Source organism: Cupressus sempervirens, chromosome 8 (genome assembly GCF_028749045.1).
Source record: "Cupressus sempervirens isolate cs-2001-9-10 chromosome 8, ASM2874904v1, whole genome shotgun sequence".
Taxonomy (NCBI): Eukaryota; Viridiplantae; Streptophyta; class Pinopsida; order Cupressales; family Cupressaceae; genus Cupressus; species Cupressus sempervirens.
In genome coordinates, this window is record NC_143125.1 from 715301082 (window position 1) to 715316907 (window position 15826).

At 34.2% G+C, this 15826-nt stretch overlaps 1 pseudogene across 1 annotated transcript; it reads right to left on the bottom strand.

Moving 5' to 3' along the window:
• Positions 1-13903: 13903 nt before the first annotated feature.
• On the bottom strand, positions 13904-15594 carry LOC149544440 (UDP-glycosyltransferase 72B3 pseudogene; annotated as a pseudogene). The gene has a single exon (XR_016355801.1). The product of XR_016355801.1 is annotated as a UDP-glycosyltransferase 72B3 pseudogene (transcript).
• Between the last annotated feature and the right edge of the window lie 232 nt (positions 15595-15826).

A 15826-nucleotide genomic window follows, 5' to 3' on the forward strand; every position in this document is an offset into this window, starting at 1 on the left:
TAACATCCATGCATCCATTAGATCATATATTACTTAAACTTTTTAGATTGTTGTCCTATGTCTAAATAACTTTGCAGAAATGTAAACATGCAATACCATAAACATATTCACACAATTTGATACAAGGATTTTAATGTGGAAACCCAATTTGGGAAAAACTACTAGTAACATGGTAATAATTCTCAATCCTGTGAAGTGATGCCCTATGAAAGGTGAACTGTGTTAAAGTTTACAACAGACAATGTTAAATATGACCTGGTTAAAGGATTTGAATCACCCTATTTGGAGTGAGCCTTGTTAGAGGACTTTAGACCATTTCATTAGAATGTCACCTAGTTAAAGAATTTACAAATGGTTGTTAGATCAACCTTAATCCAATGGATTTTATCCACACGAGTATAGTTGTTACAAAGCAATAATAGGACTTGATTTGATAAAAACTAGCAACTCACTTGTAGATTACAGATCTTTATTTTATTTATCCATTATACTTGATATTAATACTCTTTAGCTTTAATATATTGTTCACCCTTTAAGCATTCATCTCCTTATTTCTTTCTTTGTATGGAAACTATAGTCTCCTTTGTCTAGCCACTACATGAAGAAATACCGTATAATCCTTGTCTTTATTAGGTTCTAACACATAACTCCTATTACTTCTAGCCTTGTATCCTCTTATAAAGAAAAATTAGGTCTTTTTCTGATCAATTACAATCATCCATTTTAGGTTTAGGTGGGATTCAATCAATCTACCCACTTTTCCATTTCAATCCCTTTTAGAAACTTCCTCTAGAACCCTCTTTAAATTTACCTCAAAATGGTTTACCTTGAATTTTGTGCCACCGAATCAGCATAGTTTTCTTCCACATGCATCACTGAATTCAAGAAATTGAAATAGTCTTCCCAAATTCATCAAATTTTCTATTTAACACTTTTACTAATACTCGAGATCAACAAGTTGTCACTCGACATCTATACTATTCTATCACTTGGTCAACACTAGTTCACTCAAAAAATACTAAAGTTTAATGATGTTCTGCACCAACTAAACTTTTCTCAACATATACTAACATTCCCTTAGCTTACGTCATTTTCCTTATTTTCTCGACACCTATCAATTTTCAATCAACTTCTACTATTTTATGCTCGACTTGCACCCACTATTCAACAAGGCTTGGTAGATGCTTTTCTTGATCTTCTTTCAGTCTTAACTTATGTAATCTTTTATTTTAGGCTATAAGTAGGTAAACAATACACTATATTATCAATGTCTTACTTGGTCTTAGGGCTCCTTTTATAAACAAAATAAGTTAACCTCTCTCTAGGTTCTCTTGTTATATTCTCTTTTCAAATCCTCTTCATAAATCAACTAAATGATAGCTTTCAAACCCAAAAGAAATTGTCTCACCAACAAGTAGCAGGTTTGACATCATTGAGAAAATAACAATTTTTCCGTTAGAGATTCATCACTTTAAAATAATCTATTTTCAAAAATCTCCCTCTATGACATTGATGGAAAACCAATACCAACAACAATACCAAAAAGAAAATAATATCTTTGAAATTTATCCCTATATCAATAAATGTCTAAGGAAAATTTAGACCTTACCAAGGTAGGTGGAGTTGGAAGACTCTATCGAGAAAGGTCAAGATACACTAAAACATTGTGTCCATGATGAGTTATTAATGACTATACCAAGTACTAAGGTCAAACCGAGTGGAAGATAGCCTGTCACCAAATAAGCGATCGTAACAAGCATTTATGGTGATTAGAAAGTGCAAATTTGTCAAAAGGAAGGAAATCAACTTTGGGTCAAAGTACAAAATTGTGTCACCTTTCAGCATGATTTATCATAATGATTGAAGTTGAGTATTTCTATTCAAAAATAAATTTTGTTCAAACATATGATCTCAATAAATTCATTTTAGCTAAGTTATATAGGGGCTCACACTTGTCTAATTGGAAATGTCTATTAAATGCATGTTTTAGACTAGTTTGTATCCAATTACAAGAGAAAAAAAAAAATTTAGAAAGTTGGCATTTCAATAACTCTTACTATTTTTATGATATTTTTTTAGTAACATATAAACACCATTTTATAGAGCTCAAAGTCAAGAATATTTTCATATATAGTTTATTGTGTTTTAATTAGATATAGTATATTGTAATTAAAAAATTCTACAAGTACATATTTTAGTACTAACAAAGATGTCAATTTTGAGGAAGAAAAAATATTGATTCATATAAAAAAATAATTATATGGCATTCTAGAGGAGAGAGTCCTCTTCTAGAATGTATAATTTTTCTTCTAGATAGAACAAAATTATTTTGAAAAATGTGGTGGGAGGTGAAAACTATCGATTTTAGGTGAGTTGAAATTTGAATCATTATAAAAGAGAAACTATAGGTCTAAAGTCAATTTTTATTTTAGATTGTTCTAGCTATATGTGTTGTCTATAACATTGTCTGAGTTCAAATAGAAATAAGTTTATTTCCATATAGTTTTGTGGTGGGAATTAAACCCCTAAATTTTAGTATTTTTTAGCAACTCAGAAATTGTCTATAAAAATTAAGAAAATATATTAGTTCTTGGTCCAAATAATTATTTAAAATTATAATCTTAAACTTCATTCATTTCTACAAATTTTATTTTTAAATTCTAAATAATAATACTAGTTTATCACTATGAAGTTTTGAACAGCTATTTGCAAAGGGCAACTTTTGTGCTTCCAAGTGATCTGTGTGTTTTCTTTTTAAGATTTTCATGTTTTCATAAATTCTATTGAGCATGGTGTCCTCCAACAGCAAAAAAAAGAAAGGATCTAAGATATTGGTTAAAGGAGTCAGTTGGTAGGCACCATACTTCAAGATAATTCCAAAAATTGTAGAGGCACTTGATCCAACTGGAGCTCAATTGAAAATTCCACCAAAGGTATTACTTGTTAATGATATTTGTTCACATTTTTTCAGTTTGATACAAGATACTGCAAACCTAGACTTGGATGAGACTTTGGAAAAGTTTTGTGTGAATGATGTGTTGAAACTCAAGAATCAACATTTGGAGACCAATTGTTTAACACAAATTCCTCATATGCCCCAAGATTTTTAGATTAAAATGGGTAAGCTTTATTCTTAGCTGTGTACACAATGGGAAACTATGGTTAGAGTACTCTATTCAAATAAAAAATAAAATGGTTGATCAAATCAAAGGGCTCCCAATGTTGAACAAAAAAAAGACTACCAAAACCCTAAGTTAGGTAGAACTGGAAAGCAAAACTCTTGCAGAGTAGGATGGTAGAGGCATGAAGATCAGTAGTGTGACTAACATGAAGCTAAAGTTTGGAATCAATGTAATAGCTCATAAGATCTATAGCTCTAGTTGTCTTAACAACATGTCATGTGAGGAAGTTGATTTGGCTCTCAAGGTGGTGAAGAACGACATGTCCTTTGACCTTGTTGAGCTAATATTGAATCAATTTGACAAAAACATGGAGAGCATCAGGACTTCAAATAATCCAAGAGCATCCAATTGTGTAAGGCAATCCTTTATCACCCAAAAATATTCTTAATCTTAGTTTCTGTTTAATGTGTTTTCATATCTAGATACATGTTTGGGTCAAATAAAGATTCCAACTCACATAGTTCCACTATTGGTTTTTTGGGTTAAAGTTTTTTTTAGCACCTTGAGATATGTGCCAATACAAAAAATAGATTATTTTGTAATTGAGCCATAATTACGATGGTTTAGAATGTGTAAGTTGGAGGGATGATTATAAATGTAATTTAAAGCACTCCAAAAAAGGAATATGGTCAAAAGGCTTTACGATTTGAAAGTTATGGTAGTTTTGAGTTGCTTGGAGACCCCCTAAAAGCACTTCAAAGTCATATTTGAGGCACTAAATAGCCCAATATGGGCCCAAAAAATGGTGGACAAGTAAATCTAGCCCATACTCCTATAGAGCACTTGGATATCTTTCTAAAAATGTAAATGATTTGGCAATTGGAGTCCCAGATCAAAAGTTATGCCTCCTAGAAGTTGGACTACCATTTCCAAATTCTTTTAATTTTACACCAACTTATGATGTATTTTCTAGAACCTTCTATTTTGGTGGTGGATGCAAAATCGAATATTCTAAAATTTATTCCTAACCCTAAACCTATTTTGGGTTACTTACTAACATTTCTAGCATTATAAAGGCAATTTTTGGTGGAGTTCAGGAGAAGGTACTAGAGAAGGGTTTTTCTCTAGGATCAGACAACATTGTAAGGTGATAAGGCACATGTTCAAGTCTATTTCATTGTATTGAATGTAATAGCAGATCATTTTTGATAATAGTATTCTCCTTTTCTTGTTGTGTTCATTTTGTATTGGGTTGTGTCCACATCAAGTGGTATCAAAGCTAGGTTTTCCTGAGTGTGTAGATAAAGCATTGACTATGAGGTAGTTTGCACTAGGACTATGTGGATGTGCATTTTGATACAAGAAGATGCCTCTACAAATGGAGTGTGGTGGAAAGGTTAGAAATTTTACTCCTAAGGTTAGAGCCCTTGAGATACAAGTCCAGGCATTCCAAGAGGAGATCTGTAGAGGGATAAATGTTGTCATAGGTGACAAAAGTGAGGAAGAAAATGAAGAAGGAAATTTTGGGTAGGAAGGGGGAGGAGACAGAGAAGTCTTAAACTAGTTGGAGGAGAACCTTTTTAGAGCCATTGCCAAGTTTAGAAAAATACCTAAAATTGACATCAACATGTTTTCAAGAAATCTAAACTTGGATGAGTTGATCGACTAGATCAATGAGCTAGAGGAATATTTTGAGTATGAGGGTATCGGGGAACCTGATAGGGTTAAGTTTGTGAAGGTCAAAATGAAAGGCCATGCCAAAATCTGGTGGTGGCAGATTCAATTGGAAAAAAATAGAAGAGGAAAGGAGAAAAACACAAGATGAGATCGCATGGTAGACAAACTAAAGAAGTAGTTCATTCATGTTGATTATGAACTTGATTTGTTAAAGAAGATGTAAGAGTTAAAGAAAGCATGAAAATTTGTCCAGGAATACACATAGGAATTTTACCGAGTCCTTATTAGGGTGAGGCATGTAGAAGAAAATCAGGAGAAGGTTTCCTGCTACCTTAGTGGGTTAAGACCTAGCATTTAGGAGGAGTTAAGTTTGGTTAGAATGACTAGCATTGAAGAGCCATACCAATTTTCCTTGCAAGTTGAGGAGAAGTTTAAAAAAAAGTTTGATGGAAGGAAAAGAGAGTGCATTCAAGGAGGAAGGGGTGGTGGTAGGTCATTTGGAGGCTGAATTGAGAACTAGAAGAAAAATGAAGATGTGGGTGCTAGTCAAAACTAGAGGAATGAGTGTTTCAACCGCTCCCATGATCAAAACTTTGGAGTTCAGAGAGGAAGAGGTAGATGACATGGAAAATGTTTAGGAAGAGGAGGCTTCTATGGTACCTATTTTCATTGCAATGAAGAAGTTCATCATGCCTTCGAATGCCCTCAATTCCAAGGAAGGACATATATGAGAGCAGATAGTCAAGCAAGAGTTACTAATGTAGATGATGAAGCATAGTCATCACATTTAGATGATGTAGGAAGAGGAGAGGTTTTAGTTAATGAAAGGGTCTTACTAAGCGGTGAGACTAAACCTGGACAAAGGAGGAGTTTGTTTCATACCAAGTGCAAGTGTGAGGGTAAATGTTGTGATGTGATTGTTTATGGTGGAAGCACTATCAACTTGGTGTCAAAGGAGATGGTCTCAAAGCTAAATCTCAAGAGGGAGAAACACCCCCAACTCTATCAGATTTCTTGGGTGCAAGATGATCATAAGGTCTTGGTTAGTGAGCAATGTTTTGTAAAGTTCAAGATTGGGCATTACCATGACGAGGCTCTATGTAGCATCATTCCAATGGATGTTTGCCATTTATTGTTGGGAAGGCCATGGCAGTTTGATAGACATGCTCTACATGATGGCCATGCAAATACATACTCTCTGAGAAAGGATGGAGTTCACCACAAATAGAAGCCCATGATAAAGGAGGGTGAAAAGGTATGTAGTAGTGCTAGGGTATGTCTTTTTGATGGAAGAAAATTTCTGGATGGCATGAAACATTAGCATATGTGTTATGCACTTTAATTCATAAAAAGGATAATGAAGGTAGTAGTGAAATTCCACTTGAAGTTTTAGCTGTATTAAGTGAGTATGGAGATGTCATCTCTGATAATGTTCCAGGAGGGTTACCGCTAATAAGGTAAATTAGTCATCAAATAGATTTAGTCTCTAGTCTCTAGACATAGTTTTCCTAACAAGGCTGCTCATAGAATGACTCCTAATGAAATTGAGGAGCTAAACAGACAAGTTCAAGAGCTGTTGAGGAAAGTTTTGATTTAAGAGAGTCTGAGTCCATTTGCAGTACCTACAGTGCTGGCACCAAAGAAGGATGGAGACTGGAGAATGTGTATAGACTCTCAAACTATAAATAGATAACCATCAAGTATCAGTTTCCTTTACAAGGAATGAATGATCTTATGGACTATTTGACTAGAGCTCAATACTTCACAAAGATAGATCTTAAGAGTGGTTCTCACCAGATATTGATATGAGAGGGGGATGAGTGGAAGACCATATTCAAGACCAAGGAGGGACTATATGAGTTGTTAGTCATGCCCTTTGGACTAACCAATGCACCAAGAACCTTTATGTGGCTTATGAATGAGGTACTAAAGATTTTTTTGGGAAAATTCATTATTGTCTATCTAGATGATATTTTGATTTTTTGTAAATCTTTGGATGACTATTTATTACATATTTGTAGTGTCCTTAAATGGTTTTGGGAAGAAAATTTGTTGATTAATTTGAAGAAGTGTAGCTTTGTCAAAAGGGAGTTAGTCTATTTGGAGTTTGTTGTATCATTTGAGAGTCTCAAAATGGACCTAGAGAAGGTGAAGGTCATCTTGGAATGGCCTACTCCAAGGCCTGTCACTGAGGTGAGTTCATTCCATGGTCTAGTTAGTTTTTATAAGAAGTTCATTATGAATTTCAGTAGTATATATGCACCCCTAACTAAAACAATGAGTGGGGATAGAAAAGAGTTCAAGTGGACTATACTAGTTTCAAGGAGTTTTGAATTGTTGAAGAAGAAGGTGACAAAGAAACCTATGTTGGCACTTCTTGATTTTAACAAACTATTCCAGGTGGATTGTGATGCTAGTGGCAGTGTTATTGGGGTTGTTTTGAGCCAAGAAGGTAAACCTATTGCCTGTTTTAGCAAAAGAAATGAATGATGCAAAGAAGCATTTTTTTAATGATCAGGAGTTCTATGCCATAATTCATGCCTTAAAGAAATAGAGGCATTATTTGTTGCCAAAATAATTTGTCTTGTATACTAATCACTAGGCATTGCAATACTTATATAGCCAAGGTAAATTGAATCAGAGAGATTTGAAATGGGTAGAGTTCATGTAAAGTTGTACATTTGCATTGAAACATAGAAATGGAAGGTCTGATAGTGTTGTAGATACATTAAGTAGGAGATAGTTATTGCTGACAGTAATGTAGGTTGAAGTGATTGGGTTTGATGAACTCAAGAATCTGTACCTTGAGAATCCTGAGTTTGTAGAGGCTTGGAAGGCTTGTAAAGAACCTATTACTCTAGATAGGATTAGATGGCTACATTACATAATTCAAAATGGTATTTTGTTCAAGGGAAGTCAATTGTGTAGTCCAAGGAATTCCATGAGGGAAAACATGATCAAGGAGAAGCATAGTGGAGGGATGGCAAGAAACTTTGGTCTAGATAAGACCATTGCCATTATTAGAGAACATTATTTTTTTCCTCAATTGTCACAGCATGTGAAGAAGTTTTTGCAGAGTTGTCAAGTATGTCAAATAAGAAAAGGATTTAGTCACAATACTAGACTCTATCAGCCATTGCCTACTCCATTGAAGCCTTGGGAGGACATAAGTATGGATTTTGTTCTTGGATTGCTAAGGACACAAAGGGGTAATGACTCAGTATTTGCAGTGGTTCATAGGTTCTCTAAGATGGCACACTTCATTCCATCAAGACTTATGATGTAATATATATTGTAGATTTTTTTTTTGGAGAGGTGGTGAGGCTACATGGTTTCACAAAAAGTATTGTTTCTGAAAGAGATAGCAAAATTTGTGGGGTATTTTTGGAGGACTTTGTGGAAGAAATTGAAGATAGAATTGAGGTTCAAATCTGCACATCATCCATAGACTGATGGACAAATAGAAGTAGTGAATAGGAGTCAAGATAATTTGCTGAGGTGTTTAGTAGGAGATAAGCCCAAGGGATGAGATTTGATTCTACCACAAGAAAAATTTCCCTACAATAACTTTATAAATAGGAGTACTAGTAGATCACCATTCCAAATTATGTATGGGAGTATTCCAAGGACTGCACCAAAGCTAAGGAAGATGGAGCAAGGGGAAAGGACAATTGCTAAGGAAGAAGACTTTGATAAATATGTCAAGAACCTACATGAGGAGCTGCAAGCACATATAAACAAGATGAACCTACAACGTAAGGCTAGGGCAGATCAATAGATGAGACATAAGGAGTTCCAAGTTGGAGACTAGATTATGCTATATTTGAGGAAGGAATGATTTCCATTGGCTACCTACAACAAGTTGAAGATGAAGAAATTTAGGCCCTACAAAATTTTGAAGAAACATGATTCAAGGAATGCATATGAAGTGGAATTGCTAGATGGGATTCATATTTCTTCTATTTTCAATATTACAAACTTAACAAATTATCATGATGATGATGCAGATGAGGAGTTAATGTTGGAGCCATGTTTGATTCCTACTTCTACGAAGGAAGATATTGAAGGAATTTTGGATAGTCATGTCAACTAGAGTACCAAAAATAGGCAGTATAAAGAATACCTAGTGAAGTGAAAAGGATGAACAATAGAATATTCAACTTGGATATCCATAATGGAGGTTGGCCATTTGGGTTTTCCTTTACTAGCTATAAAGTGACAAGATCACTTTTCAATCTATGTTGGGTGTTTGATGTAGGAGCATCCAGTGGTGTAATGACAATCCTGTATCACCCAAAAATATGGTTAATGTTAGTTTCTATTTAATGTGTTTTCATTTTTAGATTCCTATTTGGGTCAACTAAAGATTCTAACACTCATAGTACCACTATTGGTTTTCTAGGTTAGAGTTTTTGAGCACCTTGGGATACATGCTAATGTAGAAAGTAGGTTATTTTGTAATTGAGTCATAATTATGATGAGTTAGAGGCTGCAAGTTGGAAGGATGATTATAAATGTAATTTAAGGTACTCCAAAAAAATAATTAGGTCAAAAGGATTTAAGGTTTGAAAGTTATGGAAATTTTGAGTTTCCTAGAGACCCCCTAGGAGCACTTCAATGTCATATTTGAGGCACTAAATAGCCTAATATGGGCTCCAAAATAGGGGATGAGTGAAGCTTGTCCATATGGCTATACAGCACTTGGAGAGCTTTCTAGAAATGTAAATAGTTTGTCAATTAGAGTCTTGGACCAAAATTTATGCCTCCTAAAAGTTGGACTACCATTTCTGAATTCTTCTAATTTTACACCGACTTCTGACATGTTTTATACGACCTTATATTTTGGTGGTGGATGTCAAATGGAATATTCTAAAATGTATTCCAAACCCTAAACCTAATTTTGGTTACTTAAGGATAGTTCTGGCATTACAAAGGCATTTTTTCATGGAGTTCAAAAGAAGGTACTAGAGGAGGGTTTTCTTCCAAGATCAAACAACATTGTAAGCCCATAGTGCATGTCTTTGAGTCTATTTCATTGTACTAAATGTAATAGTGGATCATTTATGATAATAGTATTCCCTTTTTCCTATTGTGTTCATTTTGTCTTGGGTTATGTCGAATCATCAAAGAATAACTCGTGTAAGTTAGGTTCACTCTTGACTTGTTTATTCTTCTTTGTGCAAAATTTTTTCCCTTCAAAAGTTTTAGTCATATGGAGAAAAGATGTACTAGTACTATATTAGATTAATGAATATATAGAAAAGATGGGTGAGAACTTTGTTAGTATCATGGACAATTACTTTGATTCATTTAAACAAAAGATGAATAGTAGATTCAGAATCCATGAGAAACTTGTAGAAGATTACAGGGATAATGTTTGTTTCATGGTAGATTATGAAAAAGTGTACATTCAAGCAATCAAACCTAGAGTGGTGTGGGTTAAGCCTATAAGCTCTCAAGTTAACATTGATGACACCAAGGATATCATTGAAGCACTATTTAATGAAACTGTGGATCCCAAGGCCACATATTTTGGTACTTTTGATGAAGCCAAAGGTAGAATTATACTTGAAATTAAGATACCTCAAGCAGTCAATAAAGGAAAGAAGAGGATAACAAAAAAGAGGAAAAAAAATTCTACTCTCCTATTGACGGAAGGAAAATGAGATGATATGGAAGGAGATGATGTAGAAGATGAAGCAGAAGAAACAAAATCTAAAGAAGATGAGCCAATTAGAAAGAAAGGCAAGGTTATCATCACTAGACCCACTAGGTCATCTATTGCAGTATTCACAAGAAGAGCATCCAAATCAAGAAATAAATTTAAATTAGTGAGAAAGATGTCAAGGAAATTATTTTCAAAAGACCTCCACCTACATTTCAAGAAAAATTAAAGGAAATTGATGCAGAAGCCGACATGGAAAAATTTAAATCTCTCAGATATGAGACTAGGAATGTAGATGAGAAGAAGCAAGTTGGAGACATGATAATGTCTAAACTAGGTAAATTGAAATACAGACCTAATCAAATTGCACAAAAAATTTCCAATGAGCTTATGGAAAGAATCAAACCTAGATGGGAAAATGCTAGGAAAACTACAAAAGATATATTTGAACAGACTTTGAGACAGCTCATGCCAAGTTTTAGTGATAAAGAAGTGAAAGAATCCATGAATAAATATGAGGAAAAACTCACTTTGAAATTTAATACTTGCATGATATTGGTTAATAACATTGAACATGTGGTGAAGAAATATACAACTACATGGAAGAATATCTACAAACTTCATTGACAGAGTGATTTTGTTCATGCTAGTGACATAGATGATGAAGATGACAAAGAAAATGACAATAATGATGAAGAAGATATAGAAGCAGATAATGAAAATTTGGATGATGAAGAGCAAGAATAGAAAACTACCAAGGAGGATCTCCCTAAGATTCAAAGTATTGAGGAAATTGACCTAAAGAAAATTGTAGCAATAATTATGGCCTCATTTTCAGCTTGTGGGTATCATCCCAACCCCAGTTTTACTTTCTATTTGGTAGGTTTCTGGGTCACCATACCTTGTGTCAAATTGTTATGAATGTTTTTAGTTTTTCATGCATGCAATTAGATCAGAATATATAAGAAGGACTAATTATTGAAATAATAATAAGTTTTATTGGTTCCTGATTCACCCCTCCCCTCTCAATAACCTAGCCTATCCTATATTTCCAAAAAATGTATCATGTAGTATGATCCAAAATGTTGATGCCACAAAAACTTACACAAACATGAAATTTTTTCTACAAACAAAATATTGCAGATCAAAACTAGTTATTTGGAAGCTCAAATGATAGAAAACAACACACCCATCTAAATAAAATTAGTAAATGTGGCTGAGAAATTCTTGGCAACAATAGTGGGGGAGATTATGTTGAAAAATAAAAAGAAAGATATAGACCTGGCCTATGACGGAGAAGGAAGTTATGTACAAAAAAAAATTCATGTAAAACACAAGCAAAAGACCAACAAAAATGCATGAAATGCCACTTTTCGAACATTTTACAAATTTTGCATTTTTAAAACTTCTTCAATTTTTCTGTTTCCATTTTTTTATCTTTTTTTTCATTTTCTAACTCAACCAATAAATTTTTACATAAATAACCATTTTCCAATTTAATAAATATACCAAAAATTGAAACTTAAGAAAATAGAAAACCTAAAAAAGTTCTTTAGTTTTATCAGTTAATCAAAAAAATTGTTAATTTTGTATTGTACTAAGTGATTGTTTAAGAAACTAATAGTAACAAGAGCTCTAGGAGAGTTGGAGTCCCTCCCTTTGCAATTTAGTAATGAGAATATAGTTTTCATTATTAAATTGATGCAAAAATTAGCAAAAAAGAGATTTAGCTGGAAAAAAATGATTCGTAACATGAAAAAAACTAACATTTGTATAATTTAAAATGTGTTTCAAAGCTCTAATTTTATCTTATGTATTAAATAATATAATAAGTAAAACTGAATTTAAAAATGATATTTTTTAATACTACAATAATCAAGAATAATAGAATTCAAAATAGTAAAAATAATTGATAATTTAAATTTAAATATTAAGTTATATCAAATTTTAAAAATAAATAAACTTATTTTATAATATTTTAATTGTATATAATTTATTTATTTTAAAATAATTTTTTAGTATAAATAATTAACATTTTATTATGAACAATTATTAAAATGTTCCAAATTAATAAAGCAAAATAATTTAAACAATAATATACACATAAAAAATAATATTATTATTTTAAATCAAATTTTAAACACACACAATTCAAACTCAATACCACTTAAGACTTAAAGATGGTGCAAACTACTCGAAAGCCTACACCTCTAAGAGACCGTAGTTGTGAGGAAGCTCAAAGTTTGAAAAAATAAATAATAGACCACTTATTTGTTTGAACGACTGTAACAAATGCATAGACAAAAGACGAAATTATGGACGTATCGGACAAAAGACATTTAATTCTTTTATTTTGTATTTAGAAAAATATAGTAAAACACAATGAATTACCCTCTGACCAATCCAAAAATCAAAATTAGTGTATGAATATTAATTTTTAAAATAAAAAATTATAAAATTTTGTATATGACATTATTTTTTCATTAATTTTTAATAGATACGGGTATTTTCCACACAAAATGTATCATTGGTCAAAATTGAAAAAATAAAATACACAATGAATTTTGCTGAAATTTTTATCATTTGTTCTTCATGATATGTATGTTTTGTAATTGAAAACAAAAAAATTGAGAAAAAAATAATGTATTCTCCAAGATCTGAAGATAATTTCTTTTTAACTTTTAATACATTCTGTGTGAAACATTACTGACACCTAAATTAATTGTGCGTGGGTCAACAGAAACAGTAGTTCCAGGGACTAATAATAAATTTGATCATTCAAATTCAAGTAAGAGTTGAAATGTAAAGTATATTAGGTAATTCCAAGTTCTTCTACAGCATACTCGCTTCAAAGATAGCATATAAGCGTTCCAGTAAGTTTGTAGATTAATCCCATTAAAAAGATTAGAATATGCCTTGACTGTGGGATCCATAAGAAACGGAAATGACACAATTTACAAACAAATGTCTCGGTTGTGGGATCCATAAGAAATATCGGCTACTTTAGTGTTTGTCATTAAAGCCCCACCCGGAAAAAGTAGTGGTGGGGACGGAACAAAACAGAAGCAGCCAAAACACGAGTAAAGGCCGATCACATGAAATAAAATTCAATACGGCATCCAAATAGACTTGCTTTGATTCGTATTTATTTGTTGTACTGCTTGCTTGGTCAAATTTCAAAACAACGAACGGTCACAATGATTCCAATATTGGTCCATCTTCTTTCGGTTTAAGAGTTAGTTGAATGAAATAGGGTGTTCAACTCAGAGAATAATGGCCTGTCTACAACATAACTAGATAAATTTTTGATGGAGATCATTCACAGATAAATTTTAAAAATAAATATATTAAAAACTATTCTAAATATTCTAAGAAGTGTGTAACATTAAATGCTCACACTTCTGAAAATGGAAATTCCCAATCAAAACTATACTAAATATGATCAAAGCCACTTGAGCAAACAACTTATATAACTTTTAGTTACACAATGTAGACCAAATTTTCCAAAGTTGCAAGCCAATAAACTTTCTGCCAACATTCGAAATAAAAGCATATATGATTTGGATTGGACTATTCTGAAATATACGCAGTTACTCGTATATTTGTGCTTGTCGACAGTCATTTAAACTTTTGTTCCTGTATCAGATGAGCAGCAGCCATGGCTATTGACTCGTACGAACTCCCTCCTTCCATCAACGCAACCTTTGCCTTTTCCTTCAATGCACTCACTTTCTCCCTTACTTCAACTCCCTCTTCTCCTTCCATCAACGCCCTCACCACTCTCTCCACTTCCGCTCTCCCTACAAACCCATCTCTTTCCATCTTCACATCTATGCCTACCTTGTCATGGTTGACCAGCATAAACCTGTTCAACCTCTGTTCAGCAAACAGAGGCCAGCAAATCATTGGAGCTCCATAATAAATGCTTTCCAGTGTAGAGTTCCAACCGCAGTGAGAAAGAAACCCTCCAACCGATGGGTGAGAGATAATAGGAATTTGAGGAGCCCAATTGAGAACCACAAACCCTCTGTCTTTTGTTCGACTCAAGAAACCATCTGGTAAAAGCTCCGACAGGTTCACATCCTGGTTGGGGTTGAAGGTGATAAACTTTTGCTCTCCGCGAACAACCCACAGAAATCTATGACCGCTTGACTCAAGTCCATGTGCAACTTCTGCAATCTGTTTCCTCGACATGAAAGCTCCGCTTCCAAAGGAAACAAACACCACGGAAGACTGAGGCTGCTGATCTAACCACTCGAGGCACTCGTGCGTCTCGTGAGACTCCGATATGATTGGCCCGATTGAGTAGATCGATGGCATGGATTTGTCTTTCTTCAGGGTTTTCAAAGCATCTGCTTCAAGATCCTCGAAAGTATTTACGAGAATCCCAGAAGCTTCTGGAAGGCGACTGCCATGGTACACAAACCAGTGAAACGCCTGATCGGATCTGTCTTTCACTGGCTCAGGCAAATCCCTCGCGGGAAAAACCGGAACTCCCGGTATCTCCACACAGAACTCCTCCTCGTCTTTAAACGAGACGTCATCATGTTCCGTGGCCACTTTGGGGAAGTGTAACATGACAGAAAGCATACGCGCACTTGACGTGTAGAATACGTAAGTGGGTATGCCTAACTTGGCTGAGAAATCGAAAGTGGGCGTGCAGAAGAAATCTGTAACAAAGGCAGAGATGGGCGAAGAGGAGTTGAGCAAGGAGCAGAGAATATCCCCAACGTGCGGTGCGGCTTTCTCTATGTACTTAGATATGCGAGTTTCTATCTTCATTTGCTGGTCGCCCTCGTCGTGAAAATCCACATCTGGGAGTTCTTTAAAGCGGATGTCAAGGCCGGAAGAAAGCAAGTGATTGGAATAAGAGACTTGCTTGGCTGCGCGCATCCACTTGGTAGTTATTATGGTTGCAGAAAAGCCGTGGCTAAGACAAAGCTGCTTTGTGAATTGAGCAAGAGGGACGAAATGGCCGACTCCTACACAGGGGAAAATGGCGACATGAGGCCTTCTCCCCTTACTTTGCACTTCCATTTCGCAGGGGCTGTACTAATCGGTGATGTAGTCTAACTCAACCTCCTTTTGCTCTCTGCGAACCAAAAGATCCTCAGGTATGTGTTATATGATTAGCAAAATTTTAGGGTGGGAAAGTAGAAGATTCCCGATAAGCTATAGTAATGTCGGTGCATGAAACAGACAATTGGTTATAGTTGTATTTTGCGTGGTTGCCATGAATTCCATTGGAACCCGCTAGCCTGGGATGTACAGAAAGATAAGAACTGCTGGTCGTGACACAATAATTACTTACGTTTTGATAAGCTGTAGGCCATTCTTCCCAATGACGTGTGGATTGTGCTGT